Source organism: Chiloscyllium plagiosum, unplaced genomic scaffold, assembly GCF_037043375.1.
Source record: "Chiloscyllium plagiosum isolate Xiang-an unplaced genomic scaffold, Cpla_swu_hap1 HiC_scaffold_2, whole genome shotgun sequence".
Classification (NCBI taxonomy): domain Eukaryota; kingdom Metazoa; phylum Chordata; class Chondrichthyes; order Orectolobiformes; family Hemiscylliidae; genus Chiloscyllium; species Chiloscyllium plagiosum.
This window is the reverse complement of record NW_028270140.1, coordinates 3,593,906-3,615,266: the sequence shown is the minus strand read 5'-3', so window position 1 is coordinate 3,615,266 and position 21,361 is coordinate 3,593,906. Positions and strand designations below refer to the sequence as shown.

The window sequence follows — 21,361 nt, the reverse complement described above, 5'->3', positions numbered from 1 at the left end:
ATGATTTATCCAATAAGTAAAGAGGGACCCACTGAAAGCTAATCCTTTGCCCTTGCTGCCAAGCTGCCCCTCTCCTGTACTACCTCAGACAGTCACACAAAGGGGGCGCTTTAAAATAAATACAGTACTATACAACTGTTTTACCTATACATGTTATTCTGGAGTCAAGAACAAAAACAGACAGGACAGATCGCAAACCTAACTGGGCAGGAAGGGAGGTAAACTGGAGCACAATATAGATTACTTAAAATCATGTCTTTCAAAGTTCACTCCTAATCACGCTGTGAATTCCCTGGGTCGACAAAAAAGGCTGCAGATGCTGGAATCCAAAGTAGACAGGCAGGAGGATGGAAGAGCACAGCAAGCCAGGCAGCATCAGGAGGTGCAGAAGTCGACGTTTCAGGTATAACCCTTCTTCATGTCCCAGTCCTTCTTCAGTCCTGAAGATGGGTTACACCCAAAACGCCGACCCCCTGCACCTCCTGATGCTGCCCGGCTTGCTGCGCTCTTCCAGCCTCCTGCTTGTCTACTTTGGATTCCCTGGAGGCCAGTAATGCAATTCAGCCATAGAACTGCTTTGTCTGTTTGACAGTATCAGTCACACTGAATTAGAGAATTTAACTTCAGTGTGTTTGTAAGTTTCCAGTTAATTAAAATTTTTGTACAGCATTAACAACAAAGTCTTGAAAGGTTTGCGCTGCAGTAACACCTTTGAAATAAATGTGCAAAATTAAAACCAAGAAAGAAATTTGGGGATAAATGCCCTTGAATTCCTTCCACCAATGGAAGTTGCGCAAATGATTTTTATTTTGCAGTTGATTTTTAGCTGAGCATTAATGTGAACAGTAATAACTTCACCACATTAAAGCTGAAATAAATTTTATTTCTGAAGTGTTCCTGTAAGTACACATGACACATCCAGGAAGTGTCCCACATATAAACGATTTTTAGTATGTAACTGTTGGATAGATGATCTAAAATTGTTTTCTGATTTAGTAATCTCTTTTCCTACGTTACAACAAGTGACGACATTTCAAGTGTTCTTCATTAACTATCAAGAACTTGAAGATGTTTGGTAGCTATGAACAGTACCCTACAAACGCATGTCTTATTTTGGTGGCTCGGTCACTTAAAACTAAATGAAAGGGAAACAAATAAATATAATGACTAAAAGCAAAAATGCTGTAAATGCTGAAAATCTGAAATAAAAGCAGAAAATGCAGAAGAGGGAACGAAGAGGGAACATTAGGAGAGTCACATTTGACTCAAAACCTTCATCTTACTTCTCTCTCAACTGAAAATTACAATTCGCATAAATAAGATTGAAGCAGTAGCTTTCCTCAGAATACTCTACATTAGTATTGTAAAACACTTTTGGAACAATTGGCACCACAAAGCTTAGACATTCACTGAATCCCTACAGTGTGGAAGCAAGCCATTCAGCCCATCAAGTTTACACCAACCCTCTGAAGAGCATCTCACTCGGACCTAATCCCTGTCCCTGTAACTCCACATTTCCCACAGCCAATCCATCTAGCCTGTACATCTTTGGACTGTGGGAGGTCACCAGAGCACCCAGAGAAAACCCACGCAGACACGGGGAGAACGCATAAACTCCACACAGACTGTAGCCCAAGGCTGGAGTCAAACCTGGGTCCCTGTGCTGTGAGGCAGCAGTGCTAACCACTGAGCCACCGTCTAGAGATAAATACTTGAATATGAATGAAAGACTTCACAACATAGAAAACAAAAGAAAAGATTAAAATACATGGATATTTGTATTATACATGGATATCCATGAATGGATATTTTTGCTAATTTCAAGCTAAGTTATATTTTGAATTTGAAAATAATTCTGGAAAAAAGTATCATGTGTTTTAATCTTTCAATATTAACAATTTGACGTAAGACCACTTTTTTTAAAGGTGAGATAGCTCAAGATGCACCAGTTTGAATGATTTCAACAGAATTTTAAGTCTTCCATCAAGAACATAAAGATAGAATTTATCAACTTCACGACGAGTTCTGGCGAGTCTACATGAAAAGGATTGTTAGAGTAGAAAAAAGTGGGAACGCTTGCTAAAATATGTGCTTTTGTGACGTAAACCATTCTAAAGCAAGGTAGAGCTTAAGAGTATACCTTAAAGTAAAGGAGCACTGCAAAGGAAAATAAAATGAGACATTCATTCCTTAGGTGAGTTTCCACCTCTGCCAATTCAGCATTGATATGAACCTTCAAATGAACATCAGCACATCGCTAAAGTAACATAAAGAGCTGCAGATGCTGAAGAGCTGAAACAAAGGCAGAAATTGTTGGAGAAACTCAGGAGATCTGGCAGCAATAAATAGAGAAAAAGTAGAGTTAATATTTTGAGCCCAGTGTCCTTTGTTCAGAACACATCTCAGTTACTGCCATCCTTCTGCAGATCTCAGATGATGGTACATGCCAGCCTACTGATGATGTCACTGTTTCCCTCTCTCATCAGCTAGCGTCTCTCAGGTGTGAGACCTCATGTATGCTGCCAGGGGTGAAGGCACAGTGACATGGAGTCAGGATGGAGTTATCCTGCCAACCCTCAACACTAACTTTAAGTTAAGAAGGAAGTTAAAGGGAAAGTTAGAACAAGAGAAGTCAAGAAAGACAACGGAAACAATGGAGCAGAAAACTCAAAAAAGGATCATGCCGTAAGGTCAAGTGAAATAGAGATTGATAGGAAGGGTGAGGGCAGTAACAAATTAAAAATATTATATGTGAATGCACGAAGCATTAGAAATAAGATGGATGAGCTTGAGGCTCATTTGGAAATTGGCAGTTACGATGTTGTGGGGATAACAGACATGGCTTCAAGTGGACAGGGCCTGGGAAATAAATATTCAAGGCTATACATGCTATCATAAGGACAACTGACTAGCAGATGGGGTGGTGGCCCTGTTGGTAAGGAATGATATTCAGTCCCTTGCGCGGGGGGTCCTAGAATCAGGGGTTGTAGAGTCAGTATAGATAGAGCTAAGAAATTCTAAGGGTAGAAAGACCCTCTTGGGAGTTATCTACAGGTCCCCAAACAGTAGTCTGGATGTAGGGCATAAGTTGAATAAGGAGCTGAAATTGGCCTGTCGCAAAGATATTACTACAGTTGTTATGGGGGATTTCAACATGCAGGTAGACTGGGAGAATCAGGATGGTACTGGACCCCAAGAAAGGGAGTTTGTAGAGTGCCTCAGAGATGAATTCTTAGAACAGCTGGTGCTGGAGCTTACCAGGGAGAAAGCAATTCTGGATCTGGTATTGTGCAACGAACCGGATTTGATCAGGGACCTCGAAGTAAAGGAGCCATTAGGAGGTAGTGACCACAATACAATAAGCTTTAATCTGCAGTTTGAAAGGGAGAGGGTAGAATCGGAAGTGACAATATTTCTGTTGAATAAGGAGAACTATGGAGCTATGAGGGAAGAGCTGGCCAAAGTTCAATGGTGCAATACCTTAGCAGAGATGACAGTGGAGGAACAATGGCAGATATTTCTGTGTGTAATGCAGAAGATGCAGGATCAGTTCATTCCAGAAAGGAAGAAAGATCCTAGGAGGAGGCATGGGTGGCCGTGGCTGACGAGGGAAGTTATGGACCATACAAAGAGAAAAGGGAAAAAGTATAACATAGCAAAGATGAGTGGGAAGTCAGAGGACTGGGAAGCTTTTAAAGAACAACAGAGGATTACTAAGAAGGAAATACGCAGAGAAAAAATGAGGTACAAAGGTAAACTGGCCAATAATATAAAGGAAGATAGTAAGGGTATCTTACTATCGGCACGGTGGCCCAGTGGTTAGCACTGCTGCCTCACAGCGCCTGTAGACCCGGGTTCAATTCCCGACTCAGGCGACTAACTGTGTGGAGTTTGCACATTCTCCCCGTGTCTGCGTGGGTTTCCTCCGGGTGCTCCGGTTTCCTCCCACAGTCCAAAGATGTGCGGGTCAGGTGAATTGGCCATGCTAAATTGCCCGTAGTGTTAGGTTAAAGGGGTAAATGTAGGGGTATGGGTGGGTTGCGCTTCGGCGGGTCGGTGTGGACTTGTTGGGCCGAAGGGCCTGTTTCCACACTGTAAGTAATCTAATCTAATCTAATCTAATCTAATCTAAAGGCTTTTTTAGGTATGTGAAAAGAAAAAAAAATGGTTAAGACTAAAATTGGGCCCTTGAAGACAGAAACGGGTGAATTTATTACGGGGAACAAAGAAATAATAGAAGAGTTGAATTGGTACTTCAGATCTGTCTTCACTGGGGAAGACACAGGCAATCTCCCTGAGGTAACAGTGGCTGAAGGACCTGAACTGAAGGGAATTTATATTTGCCAGGAATTGGTGTTGGAGAGACTGTTAGGTCTGAAGGCTGATAAGTCCCTGGGACCTGATGGTCTACATCCCAGGGTACTGAAGGAGGTGGCTCGAGAAATCGCGGATGTGTTGGTGATTATTTTCCAATGTTCTATAGATTCAGGATCAGTTCCTGTGGATTGGAGGGTGGCTAATGTTGTCCCACTTTTTAAGAAAGGAGGGAGAGAGAAAACAGAGAATTATAGACCAGTTAGTCTGACCTCAGTGGTGAGAAAAATGCTGGGGTCAATTATAAAGGACGAAATTACAACACATCTGGATAGCAGTAACAGGATAGGTTAGAGTCAGCATGGATTTATGAAGGGGAAATCATGCTTGACTAATCTTCTGGAATTTTTTGAGGATGTAACTCTGAAGATGGACAAGGGAGATCCAGTGGATATAATATACCTGGACCTTCAGAAAGCCTTTGATAAAGTCCCACGTAGGAGGTTAGTGAGCAAAATTAGGGCGCATGGTATTGGGGGCAAAATACTGACATGGATTAAAAGTTGGTTGACTGACAGACAGAAAACAAAGAGTAGTGATAAACGGCTCCCTTTCGGATTGGCAGGCGGTGACCAAATTTGTGCCACAGGGATCAGTGCTGGGACCGCAGCTTTTTACAATATACATTAATAATATAGATGATGGTATTAAAAGTAATATTAGCAAATTTGCTGATGACAAAAAGCTGGGTGACAGGGTGAAATGTGAGGAGGATGTTAGGAGAATACAGGATGACTTGGACCGGCTAGGTGAGTGGACAGATGCATGGCAGATGCAGTTTAATGTGGATAAATGTATGGTTATCCACTTTGGTGGCAAGAACAGGAAGGCAGATCACTACCTAAATGGAATCAAGTTAGGTAAAGGGGCAGTACAACGAGACCTAGGTGTTCTTGTACATCAGTCAATGAAAGCAAGTATGCAGGCACAGCAGGCAGTGAAGAAAGCTCATAGCATGCTGGCCTTCATAACAAGAGGAATTGAGTATAGAAGCAAAGAGGTCCTTCTGCAGCTGTACAGGGCCCTGGTGAGACTGCACCTGGAATATTGTGCGCAGTTTTGGTCCCCAAATTTGAGGAAAGACATTCTGGCTATTGAGGGAGTGCAGCGTAGGTTCACGAGGTCAATTCCCGGAATGGCGGGACCATCTTACGCTGAAAGATTGGAGCGACTGGGCTTGTTTTCGCTTGAGTTTAGAAGGCTGAGAGGGGATCTGATTGAGATTATTAAAGGATTGGACACTCTGGAGGCAGGATGAGTGAGTTCAGAACCAGAGGGCACAGTTTAAAAATAAGGGGTAGGCCACTTAGAACAGAGTTGAGGAGAAACTTCTTCACCCAGAGATTGGTGGGTGTATGGAATGCTCTGCCCCAGAAGGCTGTGGAGGCCAAGTCTCTGGATACTTTCAAGAAAGAGTTGGATAAAGTTCTTAAGGATAGTGGAATCAAGGGTTATGGGGATAAGGCAGGAACAGGATACTGATTGAGGATGATCAGCCATGAATGAATAGTGGTGCTGGCTCCAAGGGCAGAATGGCCTACTCCTGCACCTATTGTCTATAACTCTGAACCCCAAGTGGTTTCATAACACCAGGTAAAACATGGATAGGAACACTGCCTGCCTGGCCTTCGCTACTGACTCAGTACTTCACCATCACTTGGAAAATGCAGTGAATGTTCTCAGGATGGGATACCACTGTGAGATGCTCAATGACCCAAGCTGGTCAAATCTTGAATGACATAACTGCTGGACTGGTGACTGGTGATGAGGAGCCAATCAAGAGAGAAAATCTACAAGAGCCCCTACTTACCAATCTCCTCCCTTTCACGGATGACAGGAACAACCACTGTATAACACTTGTCAAAATCCCATTGTTACATGTGGAAGGACCATCATTCTAATGAGACAGATTCAGAACACGTCCAGCTCTTCGAAAACTGTGTATCCAAGAGGTACTGCGGCCCATCAACAGCAGGAGCAGAATGTTATTCAATCACGATCTGAATTTCATGGTGTTTCTCCCTCCCTTCCATTAGCATCAATAGTGCAAAGAAGAGAGCAAGGGAGAATACCAGCAACAACACCAAGCTCACTAAGAAAGCAAGGTCACCTTGCTGAAAGGACTGCTTGCATGTTAAATTGGGAAAAGGTGAATGAGATAGGACAGAGCTCAGTGCTCCCATAACCAGTGGATCAGATCTAAACCCTGCACTCCTGCCACACTCCGCCTTGAATGGTGCTGAACAATTAAATATTTAAGTTCAGTAGAAGCTCCATAAATATCACCAAACTCAATGATGAGCGGGTTGAGCACATCAAACATCATTGACATGCCTGAAGCTTTTATAATAAACCTCAGACAGAGGTGTTGAATAGAGGATCCATCTCAGCTTCCTTCTGAGTTCTCGCATGTTGCATATGTTTGTCTTTAGCCCATATTGAATCGCTGCACATGATATCAACAAAAAGCCATAGGTATAGAAAACTGCAAAAGCTATGAGCCCTGACAAAATCTCAGTTGTATAACTGAAGACTAGTGCTCCAAAATTATATATCATTTCAATTGCATGATACTGTAATCTTTTACTATAAATTCTGTGTCTTACGATCCTGCTCCACAGCTACCTGATGAAGGAGCAGCGCTCCAAAAGCTAGTGCTTCCAAATAAACCTGTTGGACCATGACATGGTTGTTGTGTGATCTTTAACTTGCTCCAGAATTAGATGGGCCTTCAGCCAAGTCATTTCAGCAAAGCTAGGATACTGACATCCATCCGACAATATGGAAAACTGCACAAATATGTCTTCTCCACAAAAACACTTAGGACTGTGCTAAGGAGGAATTTCTTCACTCAAAAGGACAGTGAGTTGTTAGAATTCTGTACCCCAGAGGGCTTTGGAGACTGTGTCATTGAGAATATTCAAGACAGAGTTTAATAGATTTCTAGATATTAAAGATATCAAGAAGCATGAGGATAATGAGTGAAATCGTATTGAAATAAAAGATCATCCTTTGGCTGATTGGGATAGCAAGTGGAAGGGTTGAATAGTCTAGTCTTGTTCCTATTTCCCAAGTTCCTAAATGCAATCTAATGAACACTGCTCCGTCAGCCTGCTCTCAACCATCAGCTGGTACAGATACACCTTCTCCATCAATTGGCCATGAGAAATGCAGGGAATGGGGGGGGGAACGCTCTTTGGAGGGTCAATGAGGGCTGAATGGCCTGCTTCCATACTGTATGGATTCTATTACTCTATGAAAACACAAAGTATTCTTCCAGACAAATATTTCAATAATGCTGTCTAGCTGCAGCCTTTATATGTCTTCCAGTAGAAATTACGCCATAGTTGTTGAGTTCCATGGTCCTATTAAATGTTGAATTGTATCTGACTTTTCTTCTTCTGCTCGAGTCTTTCACAAAATATTTCTTAAAATTTGCTTGTTTTTAACAAATAAATTCTGAGGCCTTCCCTTCTTGATTCTAAATTTCTTTTTCTGGTCCTAACCTTTCTCCTTGCGATTGTATGTTGTGGACCCTCAGGTGGATGTTTGTTTTAAGAGATGTGAATTCTCTTTTACACCTACTTGCCTCACTCCTTGCTCACTGCACCATTTTCCACCACGTTTCTCAACACGATGTTTCATTTTACCTTTGCAGCCTTCAGCTACTCTTTACAGAACTTCCTCTGCTAGGGTCTCTAGATTTCTAAGTGTGGTGGATTTCCCTCTCTTTTCCACCCTATAATCTTGCTCCAGCACTTTCAGCTCCAGCAACATTCTAATGAAGATTTGCCTTCAGAATCTTTTCCTGCAGCATCGGAGCCCGGGGGGGTGACATTATAGAGGTTTATAAAATCACGAGGGGCGTGGATCAAGGGTAGTGGAATCCAAAACTGGAGGGCACAGGTTTAAGATGAAAGGGGAAAGATTTAAAAAAGACATGAGGAATAACTTTTTCACGCAAGGGTGGTGCGTACATGGACCGAACTGCCAGGGGAGGTGATAGAGGCTGGTACAATTGCAGCATTAAAAGACATCTGGATGGGGACATGAATAGGAAGGCGTTCAGAGGGATTTGGGCCAAGTGCTGGCAAATAGGACTAGATTAATTTAGGATGTCTGATTGGCATGGACAAGTTGTACTGAAGGGTCTGTTTCCCTGCTGTATGTCTCTATGGCTGGATGCTGAGCATGCCAGCTCCCTGTATTTATGATTGTTGCTATCTCTCTGGTGGTGGTCATGTTTCAGCTGCTCACTGTGTCTTTGTACAGAGACAGTGCCTTAAAGCGTTAAAGTCAATTGCTGGAAATTTATTTTCTTCTCCTGACAATGAGGGTCAGATCTGCATCACTGCAACTATGTTTGTCTTTACCCAGATGACCATTACTGGAACTGTGCTGTAATTGCTACCTGGTGTGGGTCAGGGCTGTGGATGTAGCTCACTGTCAACCTTCCTTTGTCTTGACGCTACCTGCTGACTGGTATGGGAGGATACACCCAACATTGAGTAACAACACATGAGAACCTGCTCTTAGATAACAAGAGGTTTATTGCACAATAGTAATAAGCACAATTATATTTGGTCAGGTATAATCACTGGGACCTGAGGGAGTAGCTACAGATGCACTTGACCCTCCTGAAAACTAGAGTCTAATTCCTGACCTCCACTTGCTTGCATGTGACATCGGTCAAATGGATGGAGTTAATGTAACAGGAGCATTAAACTTTATACTTTATATAAGACACTAGCCCAAATAACTGTGGCATTCTCTGCTCAAAACAACAACCCACTTGCATTTATATAGCACCGTAAATGACTGAAGACATTCCATAAGTGTGCTTCAAAACAAAATTGACAGCGAGCCACATAAGAAAGCATTGGGCCAAAGGTCCAATTGCTTCATGAGAAACATGCATTTTAGGAGAGATCGTACAGGAGAGAGAGAAGCAGAGAGATATAGGCGAGACATTCCAGAGATTAGGAGCTAGCAAGCTGAAGGCATGGCCACCAAACTGGATATGTACAAGGGGCCAGATCTGGAGAAGGACAAAAATCTGGGCAGGAAAATTAGGGGTGGCTCACTGAATCACAGCTTTCACATTCCATTTCCTGGTTTCTCAACCAGTCTAGGAGTGTGTTGACAAGTGCACTCTAGGAATGAAAGCTATTCATTCCATCAGGAGTCAGAATGGCCCCAAGAAAGCTTGTCTGTGAAGGTCAAAAATGGAAGGAAGTCAGAGGAGGGCTGCCCCTCTGCTTTTTGCCTCATTCCTTGGGTTCTGCTGGTGGTGGTGGCAGTGCAGACCGGGGGGATTATGGTGAGACAGGCACAATGGGTTGGAGACAGCGATAGTAGAGGAGAGGTCATGTTAGAGGGCACAGACTCTGTTCAGCTGAAGGTAATTGCCGAACCTTGGAAATTATCCTAGAAACAGGAACTCCTGGAGTTACACTGGGAAATGTGTGTGTTGCTACCGACACTTTCCAGAGGGAGTGCAGAGAGAAAGTTGAGAAGTCTCTCTCCTTCATCAGTGTCATGATATCTTATGCACTTGCACTGATATCCATCTTCACGGGAAGAAATTACTTGGAAAGTCAGACAGGGCAGTGCACTGCGTGTATGATATCGCAAATCTACGGCCCCCATACTCTGCCTGTCACTTTATACAGGTGCAGCAAAACCTTATCTTGATGGCTCCACGCCTATTGTCATTCAGCTACATACTCCCCAGCTCTTGTACTCACATTATAATGGGCCCTATTTGTTAAGGCACAGCTAACAGGGAGCAGTATCCTGCTTTTATAGTTCAGCCACTCTTGTGACAGGAAATCAAATTTAAGTTGAATGCTTGACTCAGAATAACATTGATCCTCCCTCCCATTCCCAATTGTTTTGCACATATCTCTGAGCCTATGTCGAAACATACGCTAGATGGTATTCAATTACAGTGGGAAGAGATATCAGAGCATTCATTATGATTGCAAGTCATTTGAATATCGACCAAACAAACCTGTACAGAAGCCAAACCTATTAGAGATGCAAGACAGATTTATAGCATTTCGTTCAATGTATGCCAAGAGTGTGGTGCTGGAAAAGCATAACAGGTCAGGCAGCATCCGAGGAGCAGGAGAATTGACGTTTCTGGCATAAGCTCTTCATCAGGAATGAGGCTTGTGGGCCGGGAGGCTGTGAGATAAATGTGAGGTGGGCGGGGGGGGGGGGGGGGGGGGGGGGGGGGGTGGTGCGGGGGGGGAAGGTAACTGAGAATGCGAAAGGTAGATGAAGGTGAGGGGGAAGGTGATAGGTCAGAGAAGAGGGTGGAGCAGATCGATGGGAAAGGTGATGGACAGGTCAGGAGGGCAATCCTGAGATGGAGGCTTGGGACTGCGATAATGAGAGTGGAGGGGAAATGAGAAAACTGGTGAAATTGATCCGTGTGGTTGCAGGATCCCAAGGCGGAAGATGAGGCGTTTTTTTCTCCAGTCAGACATCGGGATAAGGGTTTGGCAATGGAGATGGCCCAGAACCTGCTTGTCCTTGGCAGAGTGGGAAGAGGAGTTGAAGTGATCAGCCACGGGGCCATGGGGTTGATTGGTGTAGGTGTCCCAGAGAAAGATGTTCTCTGAAACGATCTGCAAGTTGGTGTCCTGTCTTCCCAATGCAGAGGAGACCACATCAGGTGCAACAGATACAGTAGACGACGTATGGATTGGAAGGAAAAGTTGTTGTCAACTTCTCAACGTCTCCTTCCAATCCTCTCACTTCCTCCAAACCAAAGGGGTAGCCATAGGCATCTGCATAGGACCCAGCTCTGCCTATCTCTTTGTCGGGTATGTGGAACAGTCTATCTCCCGCAGCTATACCAGCACCATCACCAACCTTTTCATCCACTAAATTGATGACTGTATCAGTGCCACCTCATGCTGCCCAATCTCAGAGGTTGAACAGTTCATCAAGTTCACCAACACATACCTCCCCGACCTCAACTTCACCTAGACCATCTCGAACACGTTCCTCCCCCTGCTGGACCTCTCCACCTCCATCTCCGGCGACCGACTAACCACATTCTCGACTCTGATCTCCAGCATCTGCAGTCCTCACTTTCTCAAATTTTTGTACTTTTTAGACTACTGTTAAACACCAGCTATTTTGCTACACTACACTATTTAGCCAATCTGATTTACCTGGCAAAATTCTGTGAAAAAACTATTGCAACAGATTGAATTGTCACTTTCATGAATACAGCACCTGCCCAGGACCTGTGCCAACATGCCAGTAAAATGCAGACAAATACCTGAATTGAATTGGACTGTCAACTTCATATCCAAGACAGCCAGTTCTGAACTGGAGCTAATTTCTCTGACAAACTTGGGCCATAAGACTGTAAGCACTTGAAGGTGATAAATGTGCATATGGACATGTGTACACACACACACACTTTTAAAATTGGAGTGGCTTGCTGTTGAACGTAAAGGAATCTTGTCTAGGGGAGAGGACAAATTTGGAAGAGTACCTAATCACGAAGGGTTTTACAACGTTGTGATCGCCTCATGGTTACCATTACTGGCATGCACTTTTTAATTCTGGATGTATTTAGTTGAATTAACGGTGGGATTTTAACAAACAATTATTGGGGAACTACACGACTGAAGAGACAAAAGTGTTTGTCACTTAGAGTCATAGAGATGTACAGCACGGAAACAGACCCTTTGGTCCAACTCGTCCATGCCGACCAGATATCCCAACCCAATCTAGTCCCACCTGCCAGCAACCAGCCCATATCCCTCCAAACCCTTCCTATTCACATATCCTTGCAGATGCCTTGTAAATGTTGCAAATGTACCAGCCTCCAACACTTCCTCTGGCAACTTATACATGCATCACCTTCTGCGTTAAAAAAGTTGCCCCTTAAGTCTCATAATGTTATATCTTTCCCCTCTTACCCTAAACCTATGCCCTCTAGTTCTGAATTCCCTCACCTCAGAGAAAATACTTTGTCTAATTGTCCTATCAATGCCCTTCATGATTTTATAAACCTCTATAAGGTCACCCCTCAGCCTCCGACGCTCCAGGGAAAACAGACTCAGCCTGTTCAGTCTCTCCCTGTAGCTCAAATCCTCCAACCCTTGCAACATCCTTGTAAACCTTTTCTGAACCCTTTCAAGTTTCACAACATCTTTCCAATAGGAAGGGGATCAGAATTGCATGTAACATTACCTCCCAACTCCTGTACTCAATACACTGACCAAATACCTTCTTCACTATCCTATCTACCTGCGACTCTACTTTCAAGGAGCTATGAACCTTGTGAGAGCCCCTGACTTACTCACTTCAGGCACCTCACTAAAACGCTGGTGTACACCAGCTCAGGTGCTGCAAACAAGGATCTACCGCTCCAACTGAGATGTTTCACCCTGAAGTGTAAAAAATAATTCATGGGAAGAACAAGCTCAGTTCCTACATCACAGACACACACTCAGGGCCAGAAGGCACTCCAATTTTGTCACTACACACCATCTCACCAAGATTCTTGGTCAACAACACTCAACAGTAGTAAAAATGATTTGGAGGTGTCAGTGTTGGGCTGGGGTGGACAAAGTTAAAAATCAGGCAAAAGTGGGTACTGAAGATTAGAGTCAAGATTAGAGTAATGCTGGAAAAGCACAGCAGGTCAAGCAGCATCGGAGGAGCAGGAAAATTGACGTTTCGGCAAAAGGAAAATCACCCCAGACTGTTGCCAGGTTTGGAGGGCTTGAGCTGTAGGGAGAGGCTGAATAGGCTGGGGCTGTTTTCCCTGGACCGAAGTCTGAGGGGTGACCTCATAGAGGTTTATAAAATCATGAGAGGCATGAATAGGATAAACAGACAAAGCCTTTTCCCTGGAAGAATCCAGAACTAGAGGGCATAGGTTTAGGTTGAGAGGGGAAAGATATAAAAGGGACCTAAGGGGCAACCTTTTCACACAGAGGGTGGTACGTGTATGGAATGATCTGCCAGAGGATGTGATGGAGGCTGGTACAATTGCATTATTTAAAATGCATCTGGATGGGTATATGAATAGGAAGGGTTTAGAGGGTTATGGGCCAAGTGCTGGCAAATAGGACTAAATTAGGTTGGGATATCTGGTCGGCATGGACGAGTTGGACCGATGGGTCTGTTTCTGTGGTGTGCATCTCTATGACTCTCTGGACAGGTTACAGTCCATCAGATTTATTTGGAAGTATAAGCATTTGGAGCGCTGCTCCTTCATCAGTTAGCTGGTGAAGGATCATATGATACAGAATTTATAGCAAAAAGATCATAGTATCATACACTGAATGCAATATATTGAACAGACCTATATTGCTGTTAAGTCTTTCATCTTTTAGAAGAGTTACACGTTTCTATTCATTTATATATAAATCCCGGAACGCCTTTCAAGTCACATTCCCGAGATAACTTAAGGATCTATTAAAAAAGGTGACATCTCAGCTCAGATCATGCACTGAAGGTGTGAGGTTAGAGTCTGTCCGAATCCCAATCTTGAGTCAGACTGGTTCTATTTCCATGTGACATTTTATAAATTTCTACTTTCTCCGGAATGTGACTTGAAAGAAGTTCTGGGATTTATATATTAATTCATGGAAACCTGCAACCCATTCTAAAAGATGAAAGACCGAACAGTAATCTTAAGTGTGTTCAGTATATTGCATTCAGTGTATGACACTATGATCTTTTGCTATAAATTCTGTGTCCTATGATCCTTCTACACAAGCTACCTGACAAAGCACTGCTCTGAAAGCTTACATGTCCAAATAAAACTGGTGAACAACATGATGTCTTGCGATTTTTAACTCATTAATAAAAAGAGGAACAAAGTTAACTATTTTGGTCATTCGTTATTTCTATATTTGGTGTGTCTCATGAGGTAGTGAGACTTCATTTCCAGCACATTGCATACTGTGTATAAACCAGCTGTAAATATATTAGATACCTATTATTAATTCTCATTAGTTGCAAGAACATAAATCAAAGTCAATATTTATCAGTCTATCGAAAGCTCTTGTACATAAAACTGCCAAACTTTCATCATCAGTGCTTAGCTACACATAATTAAGTCAAAACAAATCAGTAATTAGTCTATTATAGTTTCAATATTTCCTTGCCTGAAAAACATACAACACAAAGCAAACTGGGGACAGGTTTCATAGCAGCTAATCTGTAAAGACCTGTATGTAAGCAAGAAAGGATTACTCGAGATTAGGCAGGTGATTAATTTGAAATTAGCCTCAATTTATCCTAAATGTGGATTTTATTTGCTATTTTGAAACTTATTCCTCAATGTTCCTCTATATTTTGCGTGGTGTCCTCCAGGCCCCAATGATTCTAGCCCTTGCCCTGCATATTCAAAAGGTGCATGATTTATTATCCAGTCTGGATTGGCATTGTGTCAAACGCAACACTTTGCTTAACTTTCAACACTGCCTCTGCTCCAGGATCAGCTTTAACATTTCTGTCTTGCTGCTTCACGGAAACAATGCAATGACCTTGCACACCCCCATGCCAGCTCTGCATCCCTACTCCACTTAATTTCTAATCGTCAATGGGCGGCACAGTGGCTCAGTGGTTAGCACTGCTGCCTCCCAGTGCCAGGGACCCAGGTTCAATTCCCGCCTCGGGCAACTGTCTGTGTGGAGTTTGCACATTCTCCCCGTGTCTGCGAAGGTTTCCTCCGGGTGCTCAGGTTTCCTTCCACAGTCCAAAGATGTGGGGGTTAGGTGAATTGGCCATGGTAAATTGCCCATAGTGTTCGGTGGATTAGTCAGGGGTAAATATAGGCGGGGGGGGTTACTCTTCGGAGGGTCGGTGTGGACTTGTTGGGCCAAAGGGCCTGTTTCCACACTGTAGGTAATCTAATCATCTCAATCTGGTTCAAAGAATGGAGGGAACCAGAGGAGACTGAAACCTTTTTCTATGCTGGAAAAGAAACTGAAGCTTATTCAACAGCTTTCATGAGCTCAGCAAATCCCAAAGCACACTTTAATCTATCACATATATGTTTAAAACTGTAGTTTAATGTAGGAAACAAAGCTTGGTTCTGTAAATAGCAATGAAATGAATGTCAATGCAATCTATTTTAGAGATGTGGATTGAGGCATAAACATTAGTCAGCACGCCTGGGAGAAGATCGATGTTCCTAATTAACTAGTGCAGCATGGTAGCACAATGGTTAGCAGTGCTGCCTCACAATGTCAGGGACCTGCGTTCCACCCCAGCCTCAGATGACTGTGCGGAGTTTGCACATTCTCCCCATGTCTGTGTTGGTTTACTCCTGCAGCTCAAAGATGTGCAGGTTAGAAGGATTGGCAAGGCTGAATTGTCTATAGTGTGCTGGCTGGGTGGCCCAGCCATGGGAAATGCAGGGATATGGTAAAGGGTGCATTGCTCTTTGGAGGGTCAGTGTGAACTCGATGGGCTAAATGGCCTGCTTCCACACTGTAGGGATTTTATGATTCCAGGGTCATAGGGATCTATTACTGCCATTTGAAAAAAATATGGGGACCACAACTTAACCTCTCCATCTGAAAGCATCTCATTAGGGACTATTCCTCCAGCATAAGGTGACAAGTGGCAACATGGGCTGATGAACACACGGTATTCAATCTCACAGGTAGCTCCTTAGCTACTGCAGCAGGACAGCACTTCCTTGGTGTTTCAGTCAAATGTAATGGGGCTACAATAACAGACAAATGGACACCATGAAACAATCGCCAGGCAGGAGTGTTCCCGCCCAGTTGGTGTATGCTGCATGCAGTTAATTTTTATTCAGGTCAGGCAGTTGAGTATATTTTAACTTTACTAATTAGGCCACTGTAATGCCGAGTCTATATGAATCAGATGAGATGTTGTTTTGTCGCATGTACCTTTGGTGGTTTTGCACTTTGTGGTTTATGCTTCTAAGATATCAGCAGGATCCTCCTTTAATGTCAAACTGTGTACGTGCACTAATATGATTGCACAGTCAATTAAATTATTCATTAGCCGATCTGCTATTAATTAGATTCTATTTTCTTGCGAAATTGATGCTAACATTGTGAAGTCCCACAGAAATGAGAAAGGTCTGAGACGTAGTACATGGCTCCGAAAGGTACAAGTCAATTCTACCTGGTGCTTCGAGATTTTTCAGTATGATTCGCCTGAAATTAGCCAGATATATTAAAAAAACCTGGATGTTTAAGTACAAATAGCTTAACCCAACTGTTGCCATCAGGAGCAAATGGTTGTTACCATTGCCAGTTCAAAATTACATAAAGTAACCACAGGAATAATTAAGCTGGTATAAAGAGTGTTGTTAAAACCATAAGATGTAGAAGCAGAAGTAGGCTATTCAGCCCATCTGTTCCACACTGCCATTTGATCATGACTGATCTGTTTCTCAACCGCATTCTCCTGCCTTCTGTATGTAACCTTTAATCCCCTTGTTAATCAAGAACCTGTTTATCTCTGTCTTCAATACATTCAATGACTTGGCCTCCGCAGCCCTCTGTGGAAAAGCGTTCCACACAGTCCCCACCCTCTGCCTGAAGAAGTTCATCCCCATCTCAGTTCCTTCACTCTGAGACTGTGTACTTGGATCCTAGTCTGACTATTGGAAACACCTACTCCATATCCACTCTATCCAAGTCTCTCACAGTATTCTGTAAGTTTCAACGTTCATCCTTCTAAACTTCATTACGTACAGAGCCAGAGTCCTCAATCGTTCTGCCTATGACAAGCCCTTCATCCCAGGGTCATTCGTGTAAACCTTCTCTGGAACTCCTCCCATGCCAGCATATCCTTCCTAATTATTAATTGAACCTGCATGTTAACCCTAACAGAATCTTGAACTGGACTCCAAAGCTTTTAAGCCTTTCCCCATTAAGAAAACAGTTTCCGTTTCTAATATTTCTGCCAAAATGCATAACCGCACACTTTCCCACATTGTATTCCATGTGCTATTTCTTTGTCCACTCTCCTAGCCTGTCCAAGTTCTTCTGCAGCCTTTCTGTCTCAACACTACGTGTCCCTCCATCTATCTTTGTGTCATCTGCAAACTTAACAACAATACCCTCAGTTCCTTCATCCAGAACAGTTGTGGTTCCAAAGCTGATCCCGGCGAACTCAGCAGTGAAAGTCCCATACAATGAGTGACCCTAGGACAATGTGTACCAGAGACAATCCCACGATGTAGGAACATAGTATTGTAAGAAATAAGGGACTACTATAAATGCCCTTTCAGGGTCAGTTGCGTTAATAACCTTCCTTTTATCACATTAGAACTGGGAATTGCATGATGCCCAATCCCATTTCCAACTCCTCAGTTAAATGTAACAATCCATGTCTGCATTTACCAAAACTTGTACACCCTTCAGGTTTGGGTTGATATGTTTCAAGTGACATTTGGACCATCCAAGCAGCAGGCAATATCTGTCTGCAAACAGAGAGAGTATAACTACACATCCTTGACATTGAACATTATACCATCCCTGACTCCTCTGGCGGGCACAGTGGCTCAAAGGTTAGCATGGCTGCCTCACAGCACCAGGGTCCCAGGTTCGATTCCAGCCTTGGGTGACTGTGTGGAGTTTGCACATCCTCCCCATGTCTGCGTGGGTTTCCTCTGGGTGCTCCGGTTTCCTCCCACAATCCAAAGATGTGCAGTTCAGGTGAATTGGCCATGCTAAATTGTCCAATGTGTTGTGTGTATTAGTCAGAGGGAAATGGGTCTGGGTGGGTTACTCTTTGGAGGGTTGGTGCAAACTTGTTGGGTCGAAGGGCCTGTTCCCACACTGTAGGGAATCTAATCAAATCAACATCCGGAGGGAAGGGGGGAACATGTCACCTCTAATCTAAAAATAAGCTGGAAAAAGCCACAAATATTTTTACTCACCAAGGTTTGGAGATGCCGGTGTTGGACTGGGGTGTACAAAGTTAAAAATCACACAACAGCAGGTTATTGTCCAACAGGTTTAAATAGGAAACACTAGCTTTCGGAGCACCACTCTTTACCACCATTACACGTGGGGACACCCCCCACCATGTATGTGGCAGGTACTCATGTGACTCAGCCAACTTATTCGTTGCAGGCAAGCTTGCCCTGAGGCATGGTACATTGGGGAAACCGAGCAAAGGCTACGGCAACAGATGAATGGGCACCGCACAACAATCAACAGATGGGAGGGTTCCCTCCCAGTTGGGGAACATTTCAGTGGTCCAGGACATTCGACCTCGGACCTTCGGGTGACCATCCTCCAAGGCAAACTTTGGGACAGGCAGCAGTGAAAAGTGGCCGAGCAGAGGCTGATAGTTAAGTTCCATATCCATAGGGAGGGCCTCAACTGGGACCTTGGGTTCATGTCACACTACAGGTGACCACCATTGCACTCCAGACACTCCTACACACACACACACACACACACACGCACACATACACGCACACACACACTCACAGACTTAAGACACTACACTCATATACACATTCTCTCACACTCACAACCCCCCACCCCAGACAGACAGACAGGCACACACACACACAAAGATCCACATGCATACATATACATATATTTTGTGGGGTGAATTTGTATTTGCAGAGTTACATTGTACTTTGCTCAAAAACTGCATGAACTCATGTAAGACTCTCATCTCACTTTTTAGATTAGAATCATTATGGCACAGACAGAGAACACAGGGGGCTAGCACCTTCAACATATTGTCTAGCTAACACCAATTGTTACAAAGTTAAAAATCACACAACACCAAGTTATAGTCCAACAGGTTTAATTGGAAGCACACTAGCTTTCGGACCGACGCTCCTTCATCAGGTGATTGTGGAGGGCTCAATCGTAACACAGAATTTATAGCAAAAATTTGCAGTGTGATGTAACTGAAATTATACATTGAAGAATTGATTGTCTGTTAAGCCTTTCATCTGTTAGAATACAGTGATAGTTTCACTGGTCTAAGTCTCTGAGAGGATGCATGTGTGAGTATGGGAGTGTGTGTGTCTGTAAGGATGTGTGTGTGTGTCTATGTGTGTGTGCGCGCGTGTGCGTGTGCAGGAGTGTCTGGAGTGCAATGGTGGTCACCTGTAGTGTGACATGAACCTAAGGTCCCGGTTAAGGCCACCCCTATGGGTATGGAACTTAGCTATCAGCCTCTGCTCGGCCACTTTTCACTGCTGCCTGTTCCAAAGTTTGCCTTGGAGGATGGTCACCTGAAACTATCACTGTATTCTAACAGATGAAAGGCTTAACAGACAATCAATTCTTCAATGTATAATTTCAGTTACATCACACTTCAAATTTTTGTTATAAATTCTGTGTTACGATCGAGCCCTCCACAATCACCTGATGAAGGGGCGTCGCTCCGAAAGCTAGTGTGCTTCCAATTAAACCTGTTGGACTATAACCTGGTGTTGTGTGATTTTTAACTTTGTACACCCCAGTCCAACACCGGCACCTCCGAATCATGACCAATTGTTAGTTAACCTGAGAATGTAACTTAAAAAAGGTTTTGTGATTTACACATGAAAGAAGTGAAACTATCATGGTATTCGAACAGATGAAAGACACAACAAACAAACAAGGTATTTTTCAATATATAATTTCAGTTACATCACACCGTAAACTTTTGCTATAAATTCTGTGCCTTACAATTGTGATCTCCACAGCCACCTGATGAAGGAGCGACGCTCCGAAAGCTAGTGTGCTTCCAATTAAACCTGTTGGACTAGAACGTGGTGTTGTGTTATTTTGAACTTAACTCATCAAGACTTTAATCACTTCTATTTTACTTGCCTGGATGAGTATACTTTCAATAACAATAAGCTCAACACTATCCAGGTCACAGCAACCTATCAGTCAAGTCCCTACATACCATCTCAGTTCATCAGCTGACCATACACAGTTACTGCAGCAACTCACCAACGTGTCTTCAAAAGCACTTTCCCAATCCATGAAAAACAACTCCAGCTGATGCATGGAAATGTTGTCAACTCTATGTCCCCTTCCAGGTCATACACCAACCTGACTTCATACCATCTGTCCCTCACCACTGCTCGGTCAAACTCCTGGAACTCCCAAATTAAACAGCACCACCAACAACAAAAACAGAAATTGCTGGAAAAGCTCAGTAAATCTGGCACCATCTGTGGAGAGAAACCAGAGTTAACATTATGGGTCACGTGACCCTTTCTCAGAAACCCGACATTAACTCTGATTTCTCTCCACAGATGGTGCCAGACCTACTCCGCTTTTCCAGCAATTTCTATCCTTGTTTCTGATTCACATCATCTGCAGTTCTTTCAGGATTTAACTTAACAGCACTGTGGGGCGTGTACCTACGGCATAATCTGCAAAACGTTGAAGCAGTGAGTCATCACAATTGCAGATAGATAATAAATACTGACATTCTCAGTGACCATGATCAAATTTAAAAAAAAAATCTACCCTCTCAAAAAATATGATAGTCTAACTTTTTTAAGAATTGATTCGTGAAGTTCTTTAAAATAGTGCATTCTACTGATGCAACATACCTTCTGCTGATCTGGACTGAATCATTCACATCTTTAACATGTATTGGCACCATATCGCTAAAGGCAAGGTTGCTTTGAATTGCAAGCGTTTTATTCCACGGTAAGGTGAAATATTAATTCTTGGTATGAGATTTGTTTATTCCAATTGTTACAAACTATATTTGTGCTATACAACAAAACAATACTATTTCCAATCCAATTGCAACAGGATAATCTCTCTTTTAAGATCTTGGTCTATAGCCCAAGGATGTGTCAATCTTCTTGCAGATAACTATCTTTCACAAGTCTTCTTTTATTTACCTGCCCTTGTGGAGCTTGTTTTCCAAAGGTGGGAGTGACTTGGCAAAGCCACCTACTGAGTTCAAATGAAAGATAAAATCTTAAAGAACAACTTGATGCATAAGGGGTGAAACTAGTCCACACCCTGCAGTT

The 21,361-nt window shown here is 43.2% G+C and overlaps 1 protein-coding gene across 5 annotated transcripts in view; it reads right to left on the bottom strand.

Annotated features, from left to right (window-relative positions):
• The window catches only part of dock8 (dedicator of cytokinesis 8), a 301,292-nt gene that overhangs the window by 199,962 nt on the left and 79,969 nt on the right, over window positions 1–21,361 (bottom strand). The window lies entirely within an intron of this gene.